Source organism: Mauremys reevesii, linkage group 2 (assembly GCF_016161935.1).
Source record: "Mauremys reevesii isolate NIE-2019 linkage group 2, ASM1616193v1, whole genome shotgun sequence".
NCBI classification, from domain to species: Eukaryota; Metazoa; Chordata; order Testudines; family Geoemydidae; genus Mauremys; species Mauremys reevesii.
Genome location: NC_052624.1, coordinates 63,273,548 through 63,287,236, shown reverse-complemented (window position 1 = coordinate 63,287,236; position 13,689 = coordinate 63,273,548). Strand labels below are relative to the sequence as shown.

Here is a 13,689-nt window from a genome sequence, read left to right as displayed (position 1 = left end):
AATTTGAAATATAGTGTACATTCATCTGCCTCCAAGTTCAGCTATGCCATGTGTAAAAATCCTGAATAGCATCGTGTAACAGAAATTTAGAATTGGGTATTAAAAATACTTCACCTGCTATTAAAAACTCTAATTATGACCATCAGACTAACCCTCATGCTACTACTTGTCACACAACATATATCATTTTAGTGGAAAAGGACGGTATTTCTGATTGACATTTAATGTACAATACAAGAAAGTTATGGGCCTGAACCTACTCCTACAGAGGTCAATGACAGTTTTGCCATTCCCTTTAATTAGAGCAGGATCTGGTTTTATGGTACTGGAGTTTCATTTGCATTAATTAATTAATATAATTAGTAGCAGGGTTGGCCAGAAAATGAGAACTACAGTGTCAAAACATTCTGAGGTTTTGGAATTTGTTTTTCTTCCAGTGCAGAACAAAACCAAGATCTTTATCTTGCTTTTTCATTAACAGAACAACTGACCCCAGAATAACCAATAATATGGTGGAAAGGGCACTCACCTGTGGGACACAGGAGAAACAGATTTAAATTCCTGAGCTGAATCAGGCAGAGCAAGGACTTAAAGTTGGGTCTCCATGTCCCATGTGAGTGCTCTAACCACTGGGCTATTAACTATTATGAGATAAGGTGGTGGTTGTGGTGTCTGTTTGTCTGTCTGTCTGTCTGTCTCTCTCCAGAAAATCCATCCTAGAGTAATTCATTTCTATCAATTGGCATTTTCTGACAAAAGTTTTCACCAAAAAGTTCCTGAGTAGCTCCACTTAGGGAGGTACTGGAAAACTTGAAGAAAAAAAGAATCAGCCCTATGGCTCATCAGTTTGGTACTACACATAATACTTTCATTAGCAATAATTGCAATGATAAACTTTTGAGCAGAAATATATGAAATGGATAAGTATGCTTTCAGATACTTGGTTATGAAGTCTCAACATTGCATTTCAGACCCTCCAAGTCATATAGCCCTTTGGTGTTCAAAGGTTACTGGCGAGGAGGAAAACAGTATTTCCTACCTCAGGTTTATATGTTGCAGATGAGTTTTATGCAGGAGAAGCGATTGGAGTCAGAGATGGCTACCTTGTAAGCAGTCTCCTCAGGAAGGCTGAAGACTGATGGGTAAGGAGCCTGAGTGGTCTTCTTAATCCCATAGGTGGTTTCTCCAGGTAATGGTTGAGGTCCACCATTAGGGCAATGTGGGAAAACCTGTACAGATGATGCTTGAACGGAACCTGCTTTATGGCTAGATAGAAGAATCCAGGGTATCAGGCATATTTTGTTGGCATCAAATTCATATTTAAAAATGCAAAAGCCACAGAAGTGGTAATAGAGTCTATCCTGGCAATCTAGCAGCAGTGTCTTGTGTTGACCTGTGAGGATACAAGTTGGTACTAAAATTCACAAAATGAGACTTAAGAACTCAAAAGAGTCCTCACATACTCTACCCCACAGAGGAAGGAGCACCAGATTTCTCTCATCTGCAACCCTTAATAGCTGGTGCTCAGAATAACATTGACAGGCTCTGATGTGAAACATATGCAGCCCTCTTCAGGAACAAGGGTTATTGTGATGAAGGGTCCAAAGGCACAGTGGCGTCTGATGGAGTAAATAGATGATTGCTTTGGATACTCCTTGCCACCTGTGACAGAATGCACCCCTCTAGTCACACCTTACACACTATTGTAATAATCTTCATACAAAGTATGTCTTGTAAGGTATCATCTGAAAACTCATAATTTGCTGGTCATTATTGTCCTGATAAAATATGTGTGGCAACATTGTATGTAAAGTTATAAGATTGCACTGTATGGTGTTATTAACACATGTTCCAAACTGGGGTTGGCAAACAGGTCTATCTCAAACAAAGGAATGTGTGCTCTGCTTAATTTGCATTTAAACAGTAAACAGAGTCATCAAGCAGGAAGGGAAACAAAAGAAGCTCTAACAGATGAGAAAAAAGCAGCAGGGAACCATCCTCCCTATAAGCTTTGTGTCTCCTGGTACCCTGCTGAAAATGTGTTTCAAGAGGGGGACTGAAAGTATTAAAAAAATAGGGACAAACACTCCAAGGCACCTCCTCTCTGTCTCCCAGCTAGGGTGACCAGACAGCAAATGTGAAAAATCGAGACAGGCGGTGGGGAGTAAAAGGAGTCTATGGCTATGGCTACACTTACGGTTTGCAGCGCTGGTAGTTTGCAGCGCTGGTCATCCAGCTGTGCAGGGCCAGCGCTGCAATGTGGCCACACTGACAGCTACCAGCGCTGCAGTGTGGCCACATTGGCAGCATTTCCAGCGCTGTACTGAGAGGTGCATTGTGGGCAGCTATCCCACAGAGCACCTCATCCCGTTTTGGCGCCGTTTTGGCGCCGTTTTGGCGCTGAGTATTGTGGGAAGGGGAAGGAAGTGTGTGGGTCATTCCGCTTCCTGTTCCAACGCCCCGTGGTGCATCGCTTCACTTCCCAGCAGTCTCAGTTTCGCCGTCCACGTTTCTTGCCATTGTGAGTTCAGCACGCTGTGAAATGGAGCCTGAGCTGCTGAGGAATTTGCTGCTGACTGTCGCCAGCACATCACGTTTGGCAGTTGAGCTATTCCTCCTTCAGCTCCAAAGTGACAGTGAGGAGTCCGATGATGATATGGATTTTCCTAAAGCGGGTGACATGAAAATGCTTGTGGCGGTAACGGAAATGCTCAGCACCATGGAACGCCGCTTTTGGGCTCGTGAGACAAGCAGTGAGTGGTGGGATCACATTGTCATGGAAGTCTGGGATGACGAGCAGTGGCTGCAGAACTTTCGTATGAGAAAAGCCACTTTCATGGGACTGTGTGCTGAGCTTGCCCCCACCCTGCGGTGCAAGGACACAAGATTGAGAGCTGCCCTGACGGTGGAAAAGCGGGTGGCTATTGCAATGTGGAAGCTGGCAACTCCAGACAGCTACCGGTCGGTCGGGAACCAGTTTGGGGTGGGAAAGTCGACTGTTGGAATCGTGTTGATGCAAGTTTGCAGGGCCATTAATCGCATCCTGCTAAGGAGAATCGTGACTGTGGGGAACGTGCAGGACATTGTGGATGGCTTTTCAGAAATGGGTTTCCCTAACTGTGGAGGGGCAATAGATGGGACTCATATTCCTATTCTGGCACCACCCCACCTAGCCTACGAGTACATTAATCGCAAGGGGTATTTCTCTATGGTTCTTCAGGCGCTTGTGGATCACCGTGGGCGTTTCATTGATATTTACACAGGCTGGCCTGGAAAAGTGCATGATGCACGCATCTTTCGGAACAGTGGCCTGTTCAGGAAGATGCAGGAAGGTACATTTTTCCCAGACTGAAAGATCACAGTAAGGGACGTTGAAATGCCCATTGTGATCCTTGGGGACCCCGCTTACCCATTAATGCCTTGGCTCATGAAACCATATACAGGGAAGCTGAACAGGAGCCAGGACCGTTTCAACTACAGGCTGAGCCGATGCCGAATGACTGTGGAGTGTGCTTTTGGCCGTTTAAAAGCTCGCTGGAGATGTCTGTATGGGAAGCTAGACTTGGGGGAAAGCAGCATCCCTGCGGTTATATCCGCGTGCTGTACCCTCCATAATATTTGTGAAGGGAAGGGTGAAGCATTCAGCCAGGCATGGACCAACGAGGTGCAAGTTCTGGAGGCTGAATTTGCACAGCCAGACAGCAGGGCTACTAGAGACGCCCACCACAGGGCAACAAGGATTAGGGATGCCTTGAGGGAGAAATTTGAGGCTGAAAGCCAACAGTAATGTTTTTTTGCCTTGACCAGGAGTGACGTGCACTGGTTACAGTGCTTTTAAGTGCCTGTGTTTTCCTTGATGTTTGTTACCTGTGTTTTCAGTGGGGTTTGTTATCTTTCACTTTATGCAATAATAAAAACTGATTCATAATCAAAGAAATCATTTATTTAAAAAAGAGGAAGTACACGGGCAGGGGGGTTGGTTGTTGAACTGTACATTCATAGTTTTTCATATGTACTGCCAGGAGTGCTGTGCACCTCAGGATTGTACTGTTGCATGGTGATGGGGGTTGAGTGCAGAGGGTAAGGGTCGTAGTTCTCTGGGCTCATAGGTGACCGTACAGGTGTCGGGGGCAGCTGGTGATGGTGTAGGTAAGAACCTGGATGCTGGGGAACGGGACTTGGAGCTGACATTGGTGCATAGGGGAAAGAGGTTTGGGAGGGTGGGGGTTTGGCATGGTAGTGCTCTGCCTGCATTGCTACCATTGACTGCATACAGTCTGTTTGGCGCGCAATGAGGTTTATAAGCTGCCTTGTGGTTTTCTTCAGCGTCAACGCCTTTCTCCTGCTTTCTGTTTGCCTCCAGTGATGCATCTTTTCTCTCCATTCCTGCGCATTTTTATTCTCTGTTGCACACTGGTTCATAACTGCCTTCATCAGTTCTTCTTTGCTTTTGTTCGGTTTCCTCCTCAGGTTTTGAAGCTTTCTTTCAGTCACTGATAAGACCGGCCCAGGACTACTCAAGGTCACTGTAAAAATACAGCAAATGATACATTTTAAGAGAGCTTGCATTGTGTATAATCTGAAGTTATTTTAAAGTCTCACAAGCATTCCTCACACATTTCAGCAACCGCTAGAGAATTCACAGCCTCCCAGAAATGGTAATGGTAATTAACCCTGGGGTTTCCTTCCGCGGTCTCCTTGAGCAGGGTGCTTCTTGCTTCATGGCTAGGCTGCCTGTTTCAGGGCTTTCTGTTAAACGCAGCAGTGCCATGTACCTCAGGAATTAACCCTGGGGTTTCCTTCCGCGGTCTTCTCGAGCAGGGTGCTTCTTGCTTCATGGCTAGGCTGCTTGATGTTAAACGCAGCAGTGCCATGTCCCTCAGGAATTAACCCTGGGGTTTCCTTCTGCGGTCTGCTCGAGCAGGGTGCTTCTTGCTTCATGGCTAGGCTGCTTGATGTTAAATGCAGCAGTGCCATGTCCCTCAGGAATTAACCCTGGGGTTTCCTTCCGCGGTCTGCTCGAGCAGGGTGCTTCTTGCTTCATGGCTAGGCTGCCTGTTTCGGGGCTTTTGGGAGGGGAGTTCCTGGGGTTCCTGCCTGCCCCGCTATGCAGTTGGGGAAACCAGCACTGAAACACCCCCTCCATTTCCCACAGGACTTAATACTTGAAGATATCTCCCTTCTGCGGGTTACCAAAGAAGCAAGGGAGGGTCTCCTACAACAATGCGGATTCCGTCCGGGTCCTTATGCAGCGTGCCTCTGTGCAAGCATGGTTCCCCCACCCCTCCTGGAACAGTGGCGCGGACGCGGTAACCTGAATGGGACAGGGACCACAATGGCTCTCCCTTTAAACTTGGTCACGCAAATTGCCTATGCTCTTGCAGAAACTTTTGAAGAGATTACAGAGGCAGATTACTGCGACGTGATAGACCACATCAATGGGATATTCCATGTCTAGGCATGCAGGCATGCAGCCATACCATCCCCCCTCCTCTCCCAAAACCTTTGCATTGCAATAAAAGCTGCTTACCTGGGACCTGCTCCTGTGATTCTTCTGCACCAAGTTCCAGGGGCTGCGACTGGCTAGCTTCCTCCTGGCTTGAGAAGAGCTCCTGACTGCATGCCTCCTCCGGGCTGGCTTCCCCCACCACAGTAGCCTCACTGTCTGTCTCCCCCTCCCCCTCCCCCTCCTCTACCGGCTCTGAACTGTCCATCGTGGTCCTTGGATTTACACAGGGGTCACCCCCATAAATCGCATCCAGCTCCTTGTAAAACCGGCAGGTCGTGGGGGCACTGCCGGATCTGCGGTTTCCCTCGCATGCTTTGCAATAGGCACTCCGCAGCTCCTTTACTTTTACCCTGCACTGCACCGCGTCACGCTCATGGCCCCTTTCCACCATGGCTCTCGATACCTGGGCAAAGGTATCATAATTCTTACATCTAGAGCGCAGCTGTGCCTGCACAGATTCCTCCCCCCAAACACTAATGAGGTCCATCAGCTCGCCATTGCTCCATGCTGGGGCTCGTTTGCCACGTGGAGGCATGGTCACCTGTAAAGATTCACTGATTGCATTCCATACCTGGCTGAGCAAACAGGAAGGGGATTTTTAAAATTCCCGGGGCATTTAAAGGGCGGGTCACCTGAGGCCAGGGAAGTAGAGTCTGACCTGATGAGCAGAGTGGCTGAACAGGCATTCTGGGATACATCCTTATACCCTGGAGGCCAATCACAGCGCTGGTGTGTGGCCACACTTGATGACCAGCGCTGCAGCACCAGCGCTGGAATCCTTATTCCCCATGCTGAGTGAGGTGTACGGCCAGCGCTGCAGCCAGGGAGTTGCAGCGCTGGAAGTGCCTTGCAGGTGTGGCCACTTACTAATTGCAGCGCTGGTGGAGGCTGAACCAGCGCTGCAAATCGCCAGTGTAGCCATAGCCTTAATAAGAAAAAGACCCAAAAATCGGGACTGTCCCTATAAAATTGGGACATATGGTCACCCTACTCCCAGCCCACCACATTCACTGGACCTGAAACAACAATGGATGCATCGGTTGGATTCTGGGAGAAGGGGTCCTGACCTAGGAAGTTTAATCAATAAGATGGATGAAAGCATGTGGTGAGAAAACTTTGCTTTGAATTTAACATAGTTTAAGTTAAGCATAAGTTGTGTTTTATCTTTATTTTTCTTCTAACCATTTCTGACTTTTATGCCTCATTATTTGTACTTACTTAAAATTTCTCTCTTTACAGGTAATAAACTTGTTTGATTGTTTTATCTAATCCATATTGTGTTTAAATTGAAGTGTTTGGGAAACTCTATTTGGGGTGGCAAGTTGTGTGAATATTATTTCTGTTAAAGAAATAGCAGACTTTATATAAACTTGTATTGTCCACGTGAAGGCTGGGCAGTACAGGACAAACATTTCTGGGGGAAAATCTAAGACAGGGAGTGTGGTGGGGCATAACCCAGGCTGGTGAGAGCCAGAGTGTAACCTAAGGGTATGTCTACACTGGCAAGTTTCTGCACAACAAGTTATACCACTTTTATTAAAGCTCTGGAATTAAACCACTGTTGCGTGTCCACACTGTGATCCTTGTGCCGGTGAAGCGCATCCACATTAGCAGCTCTTGCAACGGCAAAGAGAGCAGTGCATTTTGGTAGCTATTCCACTGTGCAACTGGTCGCAGGGTGCTTTGGGAAGGGTTTGCAATGCCTCATAGGGCAGGCACAGCATCACATGATGCAGGTTTTCCAATCCCATTGTTCCATGGGCATCATACTACATTGCCAGCTGGTTTTCAACTGAGGTGGGGGGGCAGAGTGTGTGATGGGGAGTGTGTGTGTGTATGGAGGGGGGAGAGAGACAGTGTGTTTACAGTTTGGGGGGACAGAGAGTGTGTCAGCATGCTGTCTTGTAAGTTCAGACAGTGGCAGGAAGCAACCAGTCCTAAGGTAAGGGGAGGGGTAAACCCCGACATCAGCCCCTGCCTCCCTTCCCAGCTCTCTGCACAGCAATCTCTCTCTCACACACACACCTGCCTTTGTGTTCAACAGCATGAGCATTCCATATTAATAGTTTGCTTTGTGTCCTGGAGCAGATCAGCACGTAAGGGCTGTCAGAAACAGAGCTTTGAAAGGGGAGGGGCGCATGTCTCCAGCCAGCCGAGTTCAAGACAATGAGCGGAACGGCCACTTGAGAGATTACAGGACACTTCCAGAGGCCAATGATTGCATTCTGCTCTGTAATGTTTTTTACATTGCCTTACAGGGCTGGACCCTCTGCGCTGTAAGGCTTACGACTCTTGTTGAGGTGGTTTTTTTGCAACGCTGCAACTGAGGAGTTTCTGCGCACTAAGTGGCTTGGCAGTGTGTACACCTCGGGAGCTACACCGTAGAAAGCTGCTTTACTGCACAGTATCTTGCCAGTGTAGACAAGACCTAAGTGTGACTACTAGGCTGCAGTTACACACAAACATTCAGGGTGGAGCTTGCATGCTGGAAGGGTGTTTGTGAGTGGCTCAGGTGGGAACTCCTTCAGCAAAGCATCATAAGGCACCCAAGACTGCAGGGCCAGGATGGCAGAGCTGCTCATTAGCCTAGATTGTACCCAGGTATGTCACACCATGCAAAAGGAAGCTGTCAACAAAGATAATAAAACTGGGGAAGAAGGATGGTCCTTTCGGCTTTGGGCACTAGTCCAGGACATGGAAGACCTAGGTTCAAATTTTTGCTCCACTACACACTTCCTATGTGACCTTGGCAAATCACTTAGACTCTCTGGGCATCAGTTCTCCATCTGTAAAATGGAGATAATAGCATTTCCTATCTTACAGGGGCGTTCTGAGAATAAATACATTCAGGATTGTGAGATGCTCACATGCTACAGTGCTGGGGGGCATATACATGGAATGTATATGTATATAATAGCATATATAAGAGAAACTAGAAAACCTGTCTGTCATGGTTTATTTAAGTATTTGCATTTTCCTTTACAAGACAGATAAAAGTTACTCTGTATTCAGAGCTTTTAATTAAATTGAAAAGATACAAAAAGGTGACATGATGTTGGTTTTGGCAACTGTTTGCTCTCTTGTTAGTATATTGCCATGAATAAGTCTGAATACTTTTAGCACCCTTGAGTACACTATAGTTTATGGACATTACACTAGAAATACTTGCTGAGAAAAGCTATTTTATTAATTGAGTAGACTCACTGTAAACCACATGACATCCCAGAAGACACTTTATAAATAAACTGTATCTGCATCAAGAATTTTCCATGGTTCCCTATTTTACACAGTAATAATTCACAGTTTAAACTGAACCCTCTGAAATGAAGTTTCACTATATAGCATTTTAATCAAACAGAAATGAATACAATTTCTGCAGGAGACAATGAATGCTTCTTACTCTGCATGGTATTTTATACATCCATGTACCACTTAAAAGAAGGTAACTGATGATATTCCTGTTGTAAAGTAAAGAGGACTGCACTGCACGAAACAAACATATACATCTGTCTCACTTTGATCAGAATCCTATTTAGGTGGGTTTGAAGTAGACTTTCATTTATATGTTTCCCAGTAACAATGTTGAACTCAGACAGCAAAAGTGGCTACTTCATTTGAATATTATGATGGTTTCCTGATTTGTTGCTGCGTACAGCAATCGCACTAGAGCAGCAAATAAAAAAATCAGAAAACGCAGAAATGAAACATGCTAGTATTGAGCACACAGAGATGAAAAATCATCAGAAATAAGAAGAGAAGCTTAGTGTTTATTTGCCCTTGAATTTGACACCATCCACTTTAAACCAAACCAAAGTGACCTCCCTTTCCCCCTGAAAACAGAAAGATATAGCATTACACAGGAATTATTTTGTAATTCTGGAAATCACTTCCCACCCCCCCATGCATATACATGGCTACTGCTTCTTGTGCAATTTGGGGATGAGGCTTTGGCAACTTTAAAAGGGGATTGCCCTTCTGTACTGTGGAAAACAGAAGAGATTAGCAAAAAAGAATACATAATTAGGAGCGTGACAATAGCCTTTCCTTAGGAGGTTTGTTACTAGTGTAATTACTTTGTTTCCAAAATACATTTTAAAACAAAATTGAAATGTTCTGGGGCATCACAGGTGAGAAAGATATAAAAATTACAATAACACTTTAAAATTGTATTAAAGGTGGCTTACATTTGCTTCATGCTTCATTTTACCTTTTGAAGTATAGGGATGTTAAGGACAATCTTCCTTGTTTTTTCTGGAGAATCTGCTGATGTGCTGTGGATTCACAAACCACAAGGATGTTGAAAATCTCCTCATTACTCCACAATATTAATTGGATATTTAATATAGGGGCTAAAAGAAAAGTTACATGAGACACTGAATTTCTGATTTGGGGGTCGAGGCAGGAATCAAACAGAACCTTCTCCCACCCATTCACCTACTTAAAAAAAATATTTTCAAGCTAACTTTATACATCATGAAAGAAGGGCATAAGCACAGTTTTTCTTTCATTGGTGGGTCACTTTGAAGGTGGCAAAGAGCAAAGGCCTAGATAAAAGCAGGAGCAACTAGACCCATTATGGGCTGAATCTTGCACCTTTTAACACAATTAACACAATTAACCCCGTACTTCAGTGGAATTACTTGGAAGAGTAAAATGAGCATGATAGGGCTCTATGTGATTTCTGGTAAGTTTATCTTTGGCTTGATTGTGTAGTACTTAGCAAGACAAAATGCGCACTGACATCTATAAATGTTTTATCTGTGCTGAAACTAACTACTGGGACTTCATCCTTCTCCTTGAAGCTGGAAAACTCTTTCAAGGCAGCATTGCAATGGAACTCCCATGAGAGCTTTCTTGTGTGAAGTTTATTTTAAAAGGGGCCATACTTGAGCTTGATGTTGACATATAGAGTACTTAATCCTGCTGACATGGTGGGAAATTATTTTTTGAATCAGGCATAAACATACCTGTACATCCATTTGTTTGGGCAGGTAGTAAAAATAAAAATCAAAGGGAAATATGTTCCCATATGATACCCCTTTCCCTGTAGACTGCACCTTGATGTGGTGGGAAAGCTTGAATGTTCCAATAATCCCAAGAGCTATGCCAGTAGGAGTTTTAACTCCTGGTAGGGCCACCTACTCCAGACAAGTCAAATGATAGGGATCAGATGAAAAGCAGTCCACCGGTCCCCCAGGTTGGGGTTTGAGTGATAGGCCAACAGCCTAGTCTCATAAACAACTTTAGTTATAGAAACACAACAAGCTAGCCATTTCAGCAAGCAGCATGATCAACAGGGATGGAAGAGCTTTGTACATGTACTAAGTGATGTTGGATGGTGCAGGAAGTATTCAGATTCAGACATGTTACCCAACGTTCACTGAACAACAGTTACAGTTATTGAACACAAACATACTATGTTATATTTTTGATCATATAAATACCACTCCTTTTCCAGAAATGTTTTGGCATAAGTAAGTAATGATGAAATATGGACTTATTTGGAAAGGTAAAAACAATAGTGAATATAGAACCAGCCCAAATGCCTCAGTCATTTATCAAAATGTAGCCTGTAGTAAGTGATCTAAGATATAGGTCTCACCCTTTTTCTAACCTGGGCCTTCCTGGAGTCCCCATCCCTTTTAGCAATATGGGAAGGGAAGAGTGGTCTTAACAGTTGGAAATAATTTCCCTAATAAGTTTATTAAGGTTTACCATGACTCAGTTTCCACACAACCATTCTTTTATTAGTTCAAAGGCCACCTGGTGTTGGTTACATTCAAACTACAAAAACAAGCATACATATGTCTATACTCTAAACCCTAGCAAACACATAGTTATAAGCACTGGTCAAAATACATACTACAGATTTGGGCCCAAGAGATGCCCTCCCATCATGGCATAACTCCAAAGGGGTAGAGAAAAGCTTGACGGAAAAAAAAACTGTAAAATTTTGCCTTTTTATAAACTGTAGCAAACATGTGATGTCATTGCTGGTTATTAGACCTTAGATAAAGTCAGCTGAAGCAGTTTAGGGCTACACTCTGCTGTCTTCAAGCTTTTCCCCCTGACTACCGGACTAAATATTTCAAACCACTTATTAACGTTTTCTTTATTTCTATTGTTTAGCCCAAATCTTAAATAACACTGGTAATTCCAGAATCACTACAAGTTTACCACAAACAACTTTTCTTTCTTATGATTTCATTCTTTTTAATCACATGCTTTGGACCTATCACTGACACTAAAAATCCAAACTCAATTTAAAACCATAGTTCACTCTGCCCTTATGTGGGCTTATACTCCTACAATAACCCTCTGACTCCTGTTAGGAATCCTTTTGGGATTTGTGATCCTGAAGCTGAGAACTCATATCATGTCCATTGATAGAAGAATTCAGAGCAAGCCAATACTGATCAGTGAAGTATTCAATAAGGGCAGAGCCACATTCACCAAGAAAAGACCTTGCATTTTCTCTGAGTTCAAACAAGCAATTAAACCATTGCCACATAAAAGTCGATAAACTTTGGTGTGGAAGAGAAGCTGGTGATGTTGAGCACCCACTTCTTCACATAAAATAGCAGATGCATGCATTATTATTAACAGGGCCGGTACAACCATTTAGATGACCTAGGCGGTCGCCTAGGGTGCTAGGATTTGGGGGGCGCCATTTTCTTCGGCAGCGTCCGCAGCGGCCAGATCTTCGGCCGCCCCGGTCGCCACCAGCATTTAGGCGGAGGGAGCTGGGGTAGGGGAGCGTGGGGAGGGCTGCCTGCAGCAAGTAAGGGGGGGGCACAGCACGCAGGGGAACTCCCCCCCAACTCACCCCCGACCCACCTCCTCCCCAAGCATGCCGTGGCTGCTTCACTTCTCCCGCCTCCCAGGCTTGCGGCGCCTAAGCTGATTGGCGCCGCAAGCCTGGGAGGCGGAAGAAGTGAAGCGGCGACGGCGTGCTTGGGGTGGAGGCGGGGCAGGTAGGCGCCACAAGCCTGGGATGTGGGAGAAGTGAAGCAGCGACGGCGTGCTCGGGGTGGAGGAGGGGCAGGTAGGCGCCGCAAGCCTGGGAGGCGGGAGAAGTGAAGCAGCGACGGCGTGCTCGGGGTGGAGATGGAGCAGGGGTGAGCTGGGGCGGAGGGGGCCTCAGGGCGGAGGGGGGAGCTGCCACTGGGAGGCGCCTCAGGGCGGGGGCGGGGGGGGGAGGGTGCAAGGTGGAAGTTTCGCCTAGGGCGCAAAACATCCTTGCACCGGCCCTGATTATTAATTAGTACTAGCATGACACCTAGGAGTCGTAGTCATGGACCAGAACCCCATTGTGCTAGGCTCTGTTCAAACATAGAAGATAAGCCCAAGTGGGCTTCCCTTTAGCAAAGTAACTAACTTTGCAGCTTTTATGCAGTCTCATCAAGCACCTTTCAGTTCCATTAGCATTCTCTTTGCCACCAAAGCACCCACTGAATAGTGTGTCCAAATGGCTTGGGATGCAATGGACTGGATTCTGTTCACGAGGCCACGCTGTTTCCTTGTCAGGTTCAGGGACTATCAGTACAAATACCAATACAGTTATGCCAATACAACCCAGCTGCACAAACTCATTTTGCAAAACTTCAGGAATGTTTTTCTTCTGTAGCATGTCCATCAGGGGACAACGAAATACAAAGTCATCCTGTATGGATGGTTCTCAACTATACTGGAAAAATATTAGGCAGAAGATGACATCTAGAGTTTCAACCAGTTGTAGTATGAAGTATCAACTCTTCTGCATACTTTTACATGGCTCTTCTCAACCATCTGAAGTGATATCATGAATTTGTCAGCTAATTGCAATGCTGGAGTGGAACAACTATGCCTCACTGGCAGCAGCAGATCTAACAGAGCATTATTTATATCAGAGGCAAAGGCAATGGGTGCAATCAATGTTTCCTCAAGTATATGAGGGTTGTTAGCTTTTGCTATATGCAGTGATACCACATCTAATGTCCGGGGGGCTTTCCAGGTTACAGTACTGTCATTTATTAAAACAATTTTCTGAATTTGTAAACCCATAAGCTTTTATGGGTTTCTTCTGTAAAGATGGATGTGGTTTGGTCTCTAAATGGCTCAGTGGTCCTTCCTTTCAGTGGCTGTACACACTCCCCAGAATCCTTTGCCAACTTCTACAGGAGCTCTTTTAAAGTATCAAG

General features: G+C 45.2%; 1 long non-coding RNA gene across 2 annotated transcripts in view; it reads right to left on the bottom strand.

The window, feature by feature from the left end:
* Positions 1-13,689, bottom strand: part of LOC120398358 — an 81,511-nt gene that overhangs the window by 64,461 nt on the left and 3,361 nt on the right. For both annotated transcript variants that reach the window (XR_005594335.1, XR_005594336.1), the window contains exon 3: positions 9,694-9,780. This is a non-coding gene — a long non-coding RNA (uncharacterized LOC120398358). The remainder of the gene's footprint in view (positions 1-9,693; positions 9,781-13,689) is intronic.